The 14,478-nt window shown below is 37.9% G+C and overlaps 1 protein-coding gene across 4 annotated transcripts in view; it reads right to left on the reverse strand.

The window, feature by feature from the left end:
* Mtus1 (microtubule associated scaffold protein 1) overlaps window positions 1-14,478 on the reverse strand; it is a 137,065-nt gene that overhangs the window by 112,137 nt on the left and 10,450 nt on the right. Inside the window, exon 1 of one of the 4 annotated variants that reach the window (XM_019207147.2) lies at window positions 13,787-14,009. The exons of 2 other annotated variants lie outside the window; for them this stretch is intronic. The gene's annotated coding sequence lies outside the window, so the exon portion shown is untranslated. Of the gene's footprint in view, window positions 1-13,786; window positions 14,010-14,478 lie in introns of those variants that run through there. One more of the 4 variants, XM_010621778.3, reaches the window with a different exon arrangement.

Genomic DNA, 14,478 nt, shown 5'->3' on the forward strand with positions numbered 1-14,478 from the left:
AAAAAAAAAAAAAAAAAAAAACTTAAAGTAACTGTTAAGATAACTAAGTAAGAACCCCTTGGGCTTGGAAACTGCTGGACAAAACTCTCTGTAGCTGAAAAGCGGGTGCCTGAACCAATTTGTTCAGTTTTCCCTGATGGGACTGCTCCAGTTTTTACCTCACATGATGGCATATCCCAACACGCAGTATTAAATACATTATTATGATATATTTAATGGGCAATAGTTAAAAGGTTAAATTTTCTGTCTAAATCAATAAGATTTCCTTAAAATACAGTGGTATCTTGGTTTATAAACTTAATTTGTTCTATGTTTTTGGAAAAGATGGCCACGTTTACATTTTGTGGGAAGATGGCTGTCGTCAAGTTTGGCAAACAAAAACAATCTGGCTTGCAAACAGAAGCATTTGTGAAACAAGTACTACTGTATTAAGATGTTCTTGATTAAATTTTAAAAACTAAATTGAAAAGCAAAGGTTTTTTTCCATTAAGTGTTTGGTACTACAAAGTGAGCTTTAAGAGTTAAAGAATATTTAAATGTTAACCTATAAAATGTTTTTAATATCAGTTTATGATTGGTTAAACAAACAACCATTACCTTAGTTTATGACATAACTTATGTATTTTGGAATATATGCGTATGTCTAAAAAAAGATACACTGTGAGTCCAGGTCTTTTTTGGGGGTGGGGGCACTGGGGATCGAACTCAGGACCTTGTGCTTGTGAGGCAGGCAGCAGCACCACTGAGCTAAATCCCGGCTCAAGTCCAAGTCTTAAAGTGAAGTTTATACAGGTAAGACTATATATATAATACATACAAAGTAATAGATGCTTTCTTTTATACAACATATATCTATACCTTAAATATATTAAATGATCAAGATTTTTTACCTTTAATTAATGTTTAATTCCTTAAACGTGGTTCTCCCATTTATAACTTCATCCACATCTACTAGCTGTGATTACATAAGCACTTAGTAATTGTATGAAACAGATACATGTATATAGAGAGTAATAAGTCTGTTTTCAGTCATTAATACAGTTTCCTAAATTTATCAGAGCACTAAAGATGTCTTTAATTCTTGTCTGTATATTTACTCTGCAAAAACTGTTAAAGGAGTCTAATTTTTGCCTTAAGAATAAAAAACAAGGGCCAGGGATTTAGCTCAGTGGTTCTGCTGCCTTGCAAGCACAAGGTCCCAAGTTTGATTCCCAGTACAAAAAATAAATAAATAAATAAAATAAAAAACAAGTATATGTAAAGATTTCTTTATAGTTATGATGCTAAGTACCACTAATCTCATGTTATATTAAATATATTTGTGTTTTCCAAGTGTCTTCAAAGAAACAGGATTGAAAAACCATCTGATCATATTAGTGACTTCCAGATTGAAGTTGTTTATGGTGACACACTTTTTCAGGCTCAGGCATCTGGCTTTTCTTTACTTGTGTTCCAACAAGTAAGCCACTTAGGTGAGGTAGTCACCTTCTCAGGCTTATACTTGTTTGACTGTTATGTAACTGTGTTATAAAAATGAGAGATATCTAAACACTATGTGGTCCAGGAAATGTCACTCTAAAGACTGGATAACTATAAAGAATATCTAGGTAAAAGTTTCTTTTTGTCATGTAATATTTTCTAATTAGCTAAAAGCAAGTGACTAAAAGGTTATTTTACACTAAAATGGAAATTTAAATATATTTCAGAGACATGACAAAATGTAACTATTCTAATATAATGTCACCATGATTGTCATGCTACAACACTATGTTGGTCTTGATTTCAAATTTTCCCTGTAAAACTTTATAATTGCTATTTGTTAACATTCTACAGGAATTTTATGATAACCATGACTGGTAAGAAACAACAGTTCATACTTTATATTTCATAAATAACTGGTCACACTTTATATTTCATAGTACTTGATATCCAGATAAGATTGATAGCTGCTGTAGTCAGGGTCTGTAAGTGAACAGATTTGATACAGGACATATAATTTATAAGATTATTTCATAACATTCATCCAAAGAGTCAAATGCAGGGGAGTGAGAGACCTGTCCATGTGCTAGAGATCTGAAGAATCCAGCTGAGGGCTTGGATCCCATGGCAATGTCTCATACAAGTTCGTATCAAGGATCTGCACTAGGAAGGCCCAAAGTCCAGTGGTGGAAGCTAGAAAGCCTGAACCAGTAGGGTGAAGGATCTGTTCCACAGGCTGAGGGGTCTGCACTGAAGCCAGGAAGCAATATTCAAGGCCAAGACCAGAGCTCCCCCGATAAGAACAGCATCCATTCCCAGAAACAGTGAGGATCTGAGCTTCTCCAATGACAAGAATAGCCAAGTTCTCCCCAGAAAAGTCAACAGCATATGATCTTCCCCTCCAGTTCTCTTTTTATGCCATTGGCAACAATCCTCAGATGGGTCTTCTAGAACCATGCTCACCCAGTTTAGCTGGGCATTCCAAATTGACCATTAGTTAATCTACCACAGTAGTTAAACCTACTGCTCCCTCTGTAGTACTGGTGTAACTGCTAACAACTGAGGGGGGCGGGTGGGAATTTAGCTCAGTGGATCTACCACATGCCTCACAAGCACGAGGACCCAAGTTCTATTTCCCGGTACAAAAAAACAAAACAAACAAAAAAACCTGAGGCATGAAAAACAAAGTGAAATAGGTAACTAGGCTAAGATGACAGCCAGTATTTTGGAGTTGGCCCTCTAAAGTCAAAAAGGATCCAGGATACAAGGGGACCTCTCAACAGAAGCCTAAAACTCTGGTGAGTCACCAACCTCATGAAAAGGAAGATTGCTGGACCCCTGAGTCAACCAGTAACAATGTGATAAAAAGGAAGGTCACCAAGGAGAGACACATCTCCCGTGCTTCAACAGAAAGCCGCATGGTCGGTCAAATGAGACTATGACCCATCCTGGCAGCTGACACTGACAGAGGAGCTAAGAAGTTCTGTACATGGCTCCAAAAGTAACCACTGAGGACCCTTAAGTGACTTTCATATCCATAGCAAGAGGTTAATTTTGATTATCACAGGTCCCACTTTAACTTGGTCTGAAACACACAGCAGAAAAATATTATCAACAAGATATATAATAGACTAGGTGTGGAAAGAGGGCTCTAATTACTACACGGGCCCTTGATAGAAGTCTCCAGCTACCCCTGTAGCTGATCACTATTATGGTTCAGCAAGGCTGAAAAGCCACAGTAGCAGCTGCAGAAGCTCAGCAAGAATCTTTAAGTTCCTTATCTAAAATAGTCCCTCAGTACCACAGAGACCTTGATCTCCTCACAGCCAAAACCAAAAGAACTTGTGTTTCATAAATAAAACCTGTTATCTTTAGATATATAATTCATATCAAGAATAAAAGATCTTAAACAATAAAAGAAATATCGGACTTACAGATAAATTCCATGAGTAGGTGGGTCTAGGACCTCACTGGTTACAAACCTTATTCCAAAGCCTTAAAAACAGAGTCTAGACTTGGCCCCTTTCCCTCCCAATCTGTCTTTCTACTCTGGATCATATGTTTAGACCATGCATGCTTAATCTCTTGGTAAAATTTGTTTATTCTCACCTAGAGGCTGTCAAATTCCAAATGATCATGCAGATGGACTCAATGATAAATCTTGCAGGACTCTTTTTCTGGGGCCCGCTAGATCAACCTTGTGAAGACTGTGCACAACTGCTAAATCCCAAAACGACTTCTGTCGAAGGCCTCTTAAATCTAGCTTTCTGAAAAGAATCCCTGATTGCCATCTCCCCTATACCAACCTTTCTTATCTTGAAGCAGGTAGACTGGATCTTTGTTCATTCTCCCATAATGGCAAGTAGGGATACTTCTTTATAAGTAGTAATATTATAGACAGCTAAATTAGAAATCAATATGCACTCAAGAGTGGAATTGGGCCCTTGGGGAAGAAGTCAGCATAGATGAGACACACAAAGATTGTGGCTGGAGGTGAATCTGAACAGAGCCAGGCCTCAAGACGGAGACACAAGCACCAAAGATGCAAGGCTCCCTACAGATGAACAGCAACCTGCGATTATACCGTAATCAGCACCACCTGGTCCAGTGGGCCCAGATAGGCACCAGACTATTCGGACCCACCCCTTTTAGGAAAGCCTTTTTTTTCCCCCCCATATACCCTTGCTACATGACTCAATATTAGCTTATTAACTATACTTGTAATTCTATACTGTAATTCTGATTGTAGTTTGACCCATATTGCATCCATGCTGTGATTTTACTGTATAAATCACCATGACAAAGAGTTTCAGTGCCACCCACTTGGGACCTCTCCCAGAAATCCAGAAACTGTTCTTCTTCTCCTAATTCTAATAAAACTCTCCTAATTTCCTCCTTTGGTTTGTGACTTCATTCTTCAATGTTGAGACCACAAACTCAGCACATCTGGCATCTAACAGGTTCAAAGTCGTTTTCCCCCTAACTCTATTTCCCCTCAGAATTTTGGAAGATGCAGGAAACACTGCTCTTGGATCTCAAAATGTCAGCAACACATGTCCTTTGTCCTAAGCACAGCTTCCAGGACAAAGTCACTTTTTCACTGATCTCTCGAAGGAATATAGTGGACACAGTGGTTACTCTTTCCCCAACCACTCAAAGAAAATACTTCCATGCCTTACACTGCCCAGATGGGGACGGTGTCTCTACCTTATTTCTTTGCTCCCATCCACACTCCAGTGCAGGCACCAACAAGAAAGATTAGATTCCTTCCAGATTTTTCTCTCCCTACTTGTAACAGCAACAAAAGTTAAAATGGTCCTTTACTTCGAGGATGAGTAGCAATAGGAAAAACATTTTAGCCGAAGATGTTGGTATAAATCCAAAAGTATCCTTCAATGGAGAGAAGCTTATACAGACAGCAATGATTTAAATGCTTAGCAATATTTAAAACAAATAAAACATATTCATTTTTATTATTGGGCTAATTTGGAAACTTAAGCCCCTGAGGGATAAAGATCTTTAAGAAGATTATCCCTCAGAATAGGTTCAGCTTGCTGCAACAATAACCAACTCCAAATTTCAATGATTTAATGCAAATGTCCAGTGGTATGAGCAGGGATTTCTGCCCATAACCCTTGGCTGACCATTCATTCAACAAAAACTTCACTTAATGCAAGTTCCTCAACCACCAAGCACTAAGTCCTCAGAAAACTGTGTACTCCCTCCTCTCCTCCCTTTACAAGAAGTGACACACAACACTTCTGGTGATAAGTCACTAGATAAAGCAGGCCACAGGATGACAGCCAACTTAGTCTTTTCCCAAAAGAGGGAGAACTGGAAATAGTTGTTTAAAGCATTAAGATAATAAGGGAAGAATTTATGTCTCTAAAGAATTAATTATGTTATTGGACATGGTGGGGGACACCTGTAATCCTAGCGCTCTGGAACTCTCAGGCAGAAAGATCAAAGTCAGAACCCAAGCTGAACAACTTATTGAAGACAGCTTATCTTGTCTTGAAGTAAAAATTTTAAAAGGGCCAGGCCTGTAACTGAGTGTGAATGTCCTAGGTTTAATGCGCAGTACCATTAAAAAAAAATTATGTCCACGTTCAATTTATAGCACATCATACCAATTAAGGCTTACACTAAAATTTGCCATCAGTGATATTATAATTCTTCCAACTAAATGATAACATTCCAGCAACGATCCAGCAATTACTTATTGATGACTACTAGATATTGAAGGTAATGGGTTCTAAGCCTGGGGAAAAAAAGGCAATTTCCTTGGTTGTGGGTATAGCTTCCAGCGGTAAACTACTTTCGTAGCATTCATAAGGCCCTAGGTTCTACCTCCAGCAGCCCGCCACACACACACACAGTGTTCTACATACTTGCACTTGTAAGGAGGAAAACAGTCCTCACCAAACAATATTTTATCATAATGCATTCTTTTCACACAGAACCACCTCCCTGTTGCTTTATGTCTTTGCTTCTTTTAAGAAATCTTCATGTTAATTTAATGGCAGAAGGGATGGCAAACTAGTTCTATGAAAAACCAAAGAGTAAATATTTTAGGTTTAATGGGACACATAGTTTGTGTCGGATTTATTCATCTCTGCTGCTGTGGAATGAAAGCAGCCACACACTGTATAAATCTGAATAATCATGACTGTGCTTCAGTAGAAAAAATAACAAATTAACAGACCAGTGGGCCACCAGTTTGGTCCACGAAACTTTGCATCACGGTCCGTGTAACCCTGAACTCATCTAATATCTAGTTCAAAGACACGGGCTTTCATTTGTACTTCACCATCACTAAAATACTTTGGGTTTTTTTTTTTCTGAACTCTTTCAGATAGATTATCTCAGTGCAAGGACACCATAGAGTCATTATCTGGGTACAATTAATGTTTATTTTTTAAAATAATGTACACTCACAAAATCAGGTAAAATAGAGCTTCTAAACTGCCTCCCAACAAATATGAGAAATCACACCATTTTTCAAAAAAAAACTCCAGTCTATTATCATAGTCATTACATTGTAAATTAAGAGGTCTTTGTACTAACACATTAGTTTAACTTTGCAAAAACTAAAAAGCCTAACTGTGACTGTAGTCATTTTAAGCATACTTGATACTGAGTTTCCACTCTGAATTTTTGTCAACATGTTCGAGTTTGGCATAGCTGTCAAAGATCTTACGATGTAATACAGAAAGCTCATACTATTGGCAAAAATAAATCTTACCAGTATAGTGCAGTTTTAAGGACAAGAACAGAAACTTGGCAAGTAATGAGTAATTAAATGTCTTCAAAGGACCACACGTACACTAAGTTAACCATCACCCTTGATTAGATGCTGACAAAAGGGAAAGTGTAACTTTATAAATTGAACTTGACCATAGGTATGTATATATTTTTAAAACTATGTATGTATGTATGTTGGGTACTATTTGCAGCTTCAGGAATCTACTGGGAATCCTGAAAAGAAGTCTTCATGGATAAGAGGAGATGACTGTATCTGTTTCTTAAACTCTAAAGAACTAAATAAAAACATGGGTATAGTAGCCCTCGCATGTAAACCTAGCACTTTGAGAGGATGAGACAGAAGATTGCACATTAAATCTGGGAATTTGATGAGACTGTCTCAAAATAAAAAATAAAGGTTTGAGGATGTAGTTCAGCATGAAGGCCCTGGTTCAATCCCCACCACCACCACCACCACCCCACAAAAAAGCACAGGAATTAGGACACTGAACCATAACTCTCTGTCCCATTTTCCCTTTCCACTTACAATAACTCTACCAAATGAACCCTCTATCTTGGTTCCTGTTTTGTTTTGCTTCTTGGTGCTGGGAATTGAACCCAGGGCCTCATGCATGCTAGCCAAGTATTCTACCACTGCTCAGCCCTTAGCTCCCTTTGAAATCCCAAAAGCTTAGCTTTTCCAGTCAAGCCACAACAAAAGCCAAATGAGACTACAAAACAGGACTCCATATAGCCGGGGATTTAGCTCAGTGGCTCCAGTGCCTGCCTCTGAAGCGCAAGAGCCCGAGTACGATCCCCGGTACAAAAAAAAAAAAAAGAAAAAAGGACTCCATGAAGAAATTGAGAAACTTGGGCTGCAAGCACCTGGTAGGCTCTTTCTGAATCTACTGCTCCAAGTCTATCCCTCCTGGCTGCCTACAGCTACCTGCTGGTTTTAAGGTTGTATTCACACGTCAACATTTTTCTAACTCTAGCCACTCTACGTGGTAACTACAGATTATCAAAGCCAGATGCCAAATTCTTCTCTAGGCCAAAGCTACACGGTTGACTTAACGAAACATTTTCTAATTTCAGAAACATTAAAATGTTGTTTTAGAAATAATATGGAGTTGGAGTGGGGTGCTGAGTGTCCAACCCAGAGCTTCGAACATATGAAGCAAGCACTGTATAGCCCCAGCCCAGAAAAGATATTTTAAAAACAATAATTTATTAAAACAAAGCTTAACACTTCAAAGCTGTTGATCTAGATAGTCCAAAGCCACAAAGCATACTACTGAATTCAAGATTCAAAGTCTAGTTAATTAGAAGTGACAGAAAATTGAAATGAGTGGTAAAAAATAGGGCAAACATTTATCTCTGGATCTTTCATAGGCTGTCTAGGACTACAGGACCCAGCTAGCTATCAAGGACCCAGGCCACACCTTTTGCAATCCTCTGCTATGCATGACCTCAACATGCGGCCCAAAATAGCACCGCCTGTGTTTCACTAAACAGGACAGCAGGGTAAAGAAACAACAAGCACAGAAACTCCGTCCAAAAACACTACAGGGACCTCAAGTGGCCACAGACTAATCACTCGGCCACACTGACCTAAAAGGAGGCTTGGGAAACAGATACCAATAAAACCCGCTACGAGTACCTGGCTGAAAGTTCCGTAACCACAGAAGAGGGGAAAATGAGAACCGAGGGACAAACGGTCACCTCTCCCGTACTTGCCACAGACCCAGAGCTCTACTCCACAGAACACTGCTCTTCACTAGTAAGAGTTTTATACTCACAGCCCCATCACTATTTCCATTTCAGTAGAAGTTTTCTAGGACCTAAGAGATGGCTCTAAATTCACACTATTCTGAAGGTACCCTGCCAGAGTCAGGGGACATGTTTAAAAGAGTGGGTCTTTCAGGCATCCCTAAATTAGGACAACAGTGATAGTGAACTTGGACTTGTACACCCTGAAGAAAGTTCATGGATCATTGTGAACCATTCTGATACCACAGAAGCTGTGTGTGTGTGTGTTGGAGATTGAATTCAGGGCCGTGTATATACTAGGCAAATGTTCTACCACAAACTTCCATTTCTGGCACTAAATTAAGTTTCTTTTCATAAAAATGGTCACGTTTATTTTCAGTCTGGCTTTGCTTTTCAATGAATAAAATCCCTTGAATGATTCACTTCTTCAGTGTGATTAATGGTTGTTTTGCTTTTGGATCTTAAACTAAAATCTGTAATCAATCAAAATTGTGGACTGGAAATACTGTATCAAATGAGTATAATTCGGGATACTACTTGAAACAAGTATTTGATGTCTACCGTGTACTTGGCATGGTTAGGTTTCAGAGCTGCTGCAGATGGCTTAGTTGTAAGAAAGACATAACAATGAGTCAAGCGCCTTCCTAGAGAAAAGGTCCACAGACCACAGACCACGGATGAGGGGATCCCGAAGCTGGCCTAGACAAATTGGAGGAAAATACACAGCACTTGTCAAGTGGAAGCAGACAGAGCAGCAAGGCAGCCAGAGGAATGGAGTGTCTGGAGGTAGGCAGAAGCTCTAAATGGGGGGTCCTTGGACCAAGGGGCAACAGTTGTTGCTCAGTTCAAGAGCCTAGATTCTGTGTTGTGTACAGTGTGAGTCTGCCAAGCTGTGAAGGCGGGCAGGGACCCTTGGCTCAGCTGAGGTGAGGAAGATGCTCCAGCCTAGTAAGGAGAGATGCAAGCAGGGAACTGCAGGGATGGATATGAGCTAAACTGGTGAAGATGAGATACAAGAAATAAACACAGAAGAGACACAATGAAAACCATAATTTTCTAGCTGTACTTTTAAGAACGCAACTTGAAGACACAGGATTACCCAGGGTTATCTATATCTGTACTCTGCATCTGTTAAGCCTTAGGCTTACTTGTTTTCTTCCAGGCCCATCACACTTAAACCCCTTAAGGACACTAAAGGTTCATAAATTAACCTAGTTGATAAAGTAAAAGGCAGAAACCTGACCTTAAGATTTAAATAACAACAAAAACAGATTCAAAGAATGTTTTTAGGCAAAACACCTCAGGTCACCCATCTTAAAAAGCATACCTCCCAGAATACATATATAACACTAACCTCAGACCACATCACACCTCTCCCTCGAGGTGAGCCTGGAGTGTGTCCCTCCTTAACTCTCCCTAATAACACTTTCCTATGTCTCTCACAGGAACATCCCTAAGTTATTTTAGGGACATCCCTAAATCAGAGGAAAATACACAGGACTTGTCAAGTATATTTTATCTACAGACTTTGTTTCCATTATTTTTCATTTTCTCGTATTAATTCCATTCCCTTCTTTCTTTTCCCATAAATTCTTTTCTGCAGTGAGCCAAGAACTTCCTTGGCTGAGTTGAGGGCCCTGCGTACTCTTCGTTGAACTCGTTGGAGCCAGTCTGGCGACAGAGAGGGGAAAAGGAGACAAAATGTCAGGGGGACTTTAAAGGCTCACCGCTGTGTTATCTGCATAGAGCAGCAGAAAGCACTGTACACTAAGTACCCAATAAATATCTGTGCAGTTGAACATTTTAAAGGTCTACTTTACTTATATTAATATTTAAAGAAGGAAGTCACACCATACAGTGTAGGAAAGCTACACGAGCAACCTATCACGGTTTAGGTAAATACAAAAAGGATTTAAGCTTTTAGAATAAAGTATACAAATATTATGATTTTTCTTTTCTTTAAAAACTAATACATGAGTTTAGTGTACCAATTGTGGATATCCTAGGAGTTTAAAGCTGTGCTCTCTATTCCAAACAACAGAGGGGAGGCTCAACAAATGAACAGAGATCTAGGTTAAAATGAATAATGTAGTAAAACACAGAGGCAGATACTATTTAGTTTAATTATCCAAGGAAAAACAATTCACTTTGTAAAACACAAATTTAAGATGTTCAATGTGGGGGAGTGAGGCAACATAGTGAGACCCTGATTCATGTTTAAAAAAAAGAATTAAAAAATATTACTTTATACAGGATGCTATGAGAGAAACTGTTTATACCATAAGAAAACAAAAATCACAAAATCCTACTTATAACAGTATATCTCTCTTTCCACCCACCCTCAATATCACATAATGATGAAGTTTGTATTTATCATTAAGGTCATATAGTTTAGTGATTATTTTTATAGGATCAATCAAAGATGACTAAGTATTGGGGCTTGGGATATAGCTCAGTGGTGCTGTGCCTGCCTGAAAAACACAAGGTCCTAAATTCAATCCCTAGTACCACCAAAAAAAATATAGATACACACACACACACACACACACACACATACATATACATATATATATCCAAGTATTTTAAAAGCAGAGATACTGGAGTATAGATTAGTGGTAGAGAGCTTGCCTAACCCATGCAAGGCTCTGGATTCCAACCCATTATCATTATTATTTTTTTTTAATTTCCCTATGAACATTGTTTTGCTGGGCATGGTGGTATTTGGAAGAATGAGGCAAGAAGATCATGAGTTCAAGGCCAGTCTGGGCAACTTAGGAAGACTCTGTCTCCAAACAAAACAGAAAAATATAGATATTGGTGATAGACAGATAACATACCAAAGTCCTCTAAAACATAGCTGAAATATAAAAGCAGTAGCCAAAGGAAATTAACCATTTTTACACTAATAGAGACAAATAATTCACTGATATCCTGTGTAAACCACATGGGTAAGGGTTTTTAATATTTTGTTACAATTTAATGAGCACTGACAATGTAAAACTGACATTTAATGCTGTAGAGGTAGGCAGTCTTAAGATGACCCACACTATGCAGTTAAAAGCTTTTTGGGGGTCAGGGCTTTGAGGGAGGCTGGGAAGAGGCCTGGTGGATTATGCCAAGGACACTACAACTGATAAAAAGCTTCAAAATCAACACAAAGCCAATTAACTGGCCTACTGCTATTTAAGAATTCTGATTCCTGCAGTTTGTTCCAAAAATATGCTTTTAATCCAAAATTTTCTGGCTCAAGAACTTTCTAAAAACTTCAAACCAGGATAAGCTAGACCCCACACATCCACAAACTTTTAAAACTGTATTCCTAAGAGCTTAGTCAGTAATCTTACTAAGTAAAATGTTTTAACATTGGCTTCTTTCAAACACCTCCTCTTCAGGACATCCTATATTCATTAAACACATACCAAAATATTGCATAAAAAATAAAGTTGTGTTCCCAATCCTCGTCTCTTGCCGCAAGATAAAGTGAAAGCCAAATTGCCAAATTTAATTAATGCTTGCAGCACTTTAAATCATAAGTCAAGCAATTCTAGTTTATTTAGTCTTTCTTCTGCTCTCTCCCTCATTCACTTTGTTTATACATGCACACGCGTGCGCACACACACACACACACACAGTTTCCTACCACACTCTGTGTTGCTGTTGGTATAACATAAAACAACCATGGTAATTATAATACATAAAACTTTTACATGTTGCTTAATCAATTTTTGTATTTGACAACTTATACACAAAGCAGAGCACCATATTTGACTACTTTCCTTTTTAAAAAGCAGGTAAGAGTATATTCTCATTTGTTCATAATAATCTTTGCACTTTCACATACTCTGGAATGTCTCTGAAGTCAGGGTAATTCAATATGTTAAATACTACACATGAAATATAAGGGACAAAAAATATGTAAAATTTAAAAAGCACTTTTTTGGGGGCTACCGGGGATAGAACTCAGGACCTTGAGCTTGCAAGGCAGGCACAGTGCCACTGAGCTAAAGCCCCGGCCCAGCACCTTATTTTTTTAAGTATCACTTAAAACTGAGCTCCAATGTTCTTGCTTAATGTAAATGCCAAAAGTCAATTTTATCCAGCTAACACATTCCTTGAAATACCAGAATTGAGGGCTGTAGCAGTGATGTCTTATTCAAAATCAAAGAAAAAAAAAAGGCATTCTTTTGGCTGCACCTAAGATACTGTTTTTTCATGCAGCAAAGCAGACACTACAACCAGTCCAAAAGAAACCCAAGCACCACAGAGTATATGATCATCCTCTCTGGAGAGCAGTTACTCAAAGACGGCTCAGCCTTGCAGCAGCAGTAGAACTGAGTGAAATTACTTCTTTTCCCCAAAAGAATTTTCCTTAGACTCTCTGCCAGTGAAACAATGCATACTTTTCTGAGTTTTTAATAGGCATTAAACTGTATCCAGATGTTTCTTGGTTATACTGTATAGCACTTACAGTAGAATTCAAAACAAAACAAAATGACAAGTTGTATAAAGCAAGCAACTTACTTTCCTATCCAGACTGTCTCTGAAAACAGAAGAGACTTTTTTGTCAAATTAAATCAACATTCACTGATGCTAGGTGACTGCTTCTAGATTAAAGAAACCAGGATATTGCAGTGACTTGGACAATTAAAAAGAAACAATTTTGAAGGAAAGATGTTAAGTGTATATTCAGAATAAAACTAGAATTTAAAATCTTTATGAATGGGTCCACAGTTATTTTTTATGTACAAATAAATTCTTAAAAGTTTCATATCCTTAAATTTGGAAAATCTAGAATGTCCAAATAGTCTTATTAATAAATAATATAAGATATACAAGAGAAAGATCTGGAAAGTTATATATTGTACCATTATCAATGGTTCAACATCTCAAGTGAAGAGGGATTTTTAGACATTTCTATTTTCTTCAGAATTTTATTTAAATATCAAAATATGTTCATATTCCAATGGAATAAACTACATTCGGTATAAAATGTAGTTTTTTGATCAAAGGAACTAAAATTAAAAGATCTGGAAATTATTTACTCATAACCATTGGCTAGGATACCCGTTTTTTGCAACTTTGTGTCAAAGCTATTACTTCACAAAACAGTTAATGCAATCCCTTAAACAAATGTCTTTCAAATTCTAACAACAGATTGCATGATTCAGACAACTGAAATTTAAGCCAAGAAATCCTGCCCACAGAAGTCTATACATGAAGACAGACATTAAATAAATACTCTTGCAATGAATATTACAGGTACTACTCTAATAACAAAGCTAATTCTACTAACCTGCTGGAAACAGAACCCACTCATGGAACAGAGGGTGGTAACACTGATGAATCATTTTCGAGAGTCCAGCATACCCGAGGTCATTTAATCCAGTCTACATATTTTATATGCAAGAAAGCAGGTCTAAAGAGAATAAGCTTTCTAATGGAGCTTGCATTACATTAACTCAGGAAGTCGCCCTTCACAAACCATACTCCACAGCACAGAAATGCCAGGGCACCGTTTACATCAAAGATGATGGTGCCCTGACAATTGTGCAATGTAGCCGATCTGATGACTTTCAAGTCCGCACAGTTATCTAGGCTTTGTTTATTTTTTGTTGAGATAATGTCACTGTGTAGCCCAGGCTGACCTAGAACTTGTCATAGACTTGCCTCAGCCTCCTGAGAAGCTGGAATTACAAGTGAGCATTATTAAGCATCACAAAATTATTCAGAGGCAGAATCAGGATTAAAATGATCTCCTACCTCCTCTTTAGTTCGCCATCATCTTGCCTCATAAAACTATGAAAGAAAAAATGTAATAGTGCATTTAGGATAAAACCCCAACTTTTATCCTTAACTCTCCATATATAATTCCCTTGAGTGAAATGGCATGAATCTCAAAGACTAGTAAATCCTGCATAAAGAACATCATATATATATATATATATATATATACACATACATATATATGTGTGTGTGTGTCTGTGT

Source organism: Fukomys damarensis, unplaced genomic scaffold (assembly GCF_012274545.1).
Source record: "Fukomys damarensis isolate Sample0158 unplaced genomic scaffold, DMR_v1.0_HiC HiC_scaffold_18, whole genome shotgun sequence".
Taxonomy (NCBI): domain Eukaryota; kingdom Metazoa; phylum Chordata; class Mammalia; order Rodentia; family Bathyergidae; genus Fukomys; species Fukomys damarensis.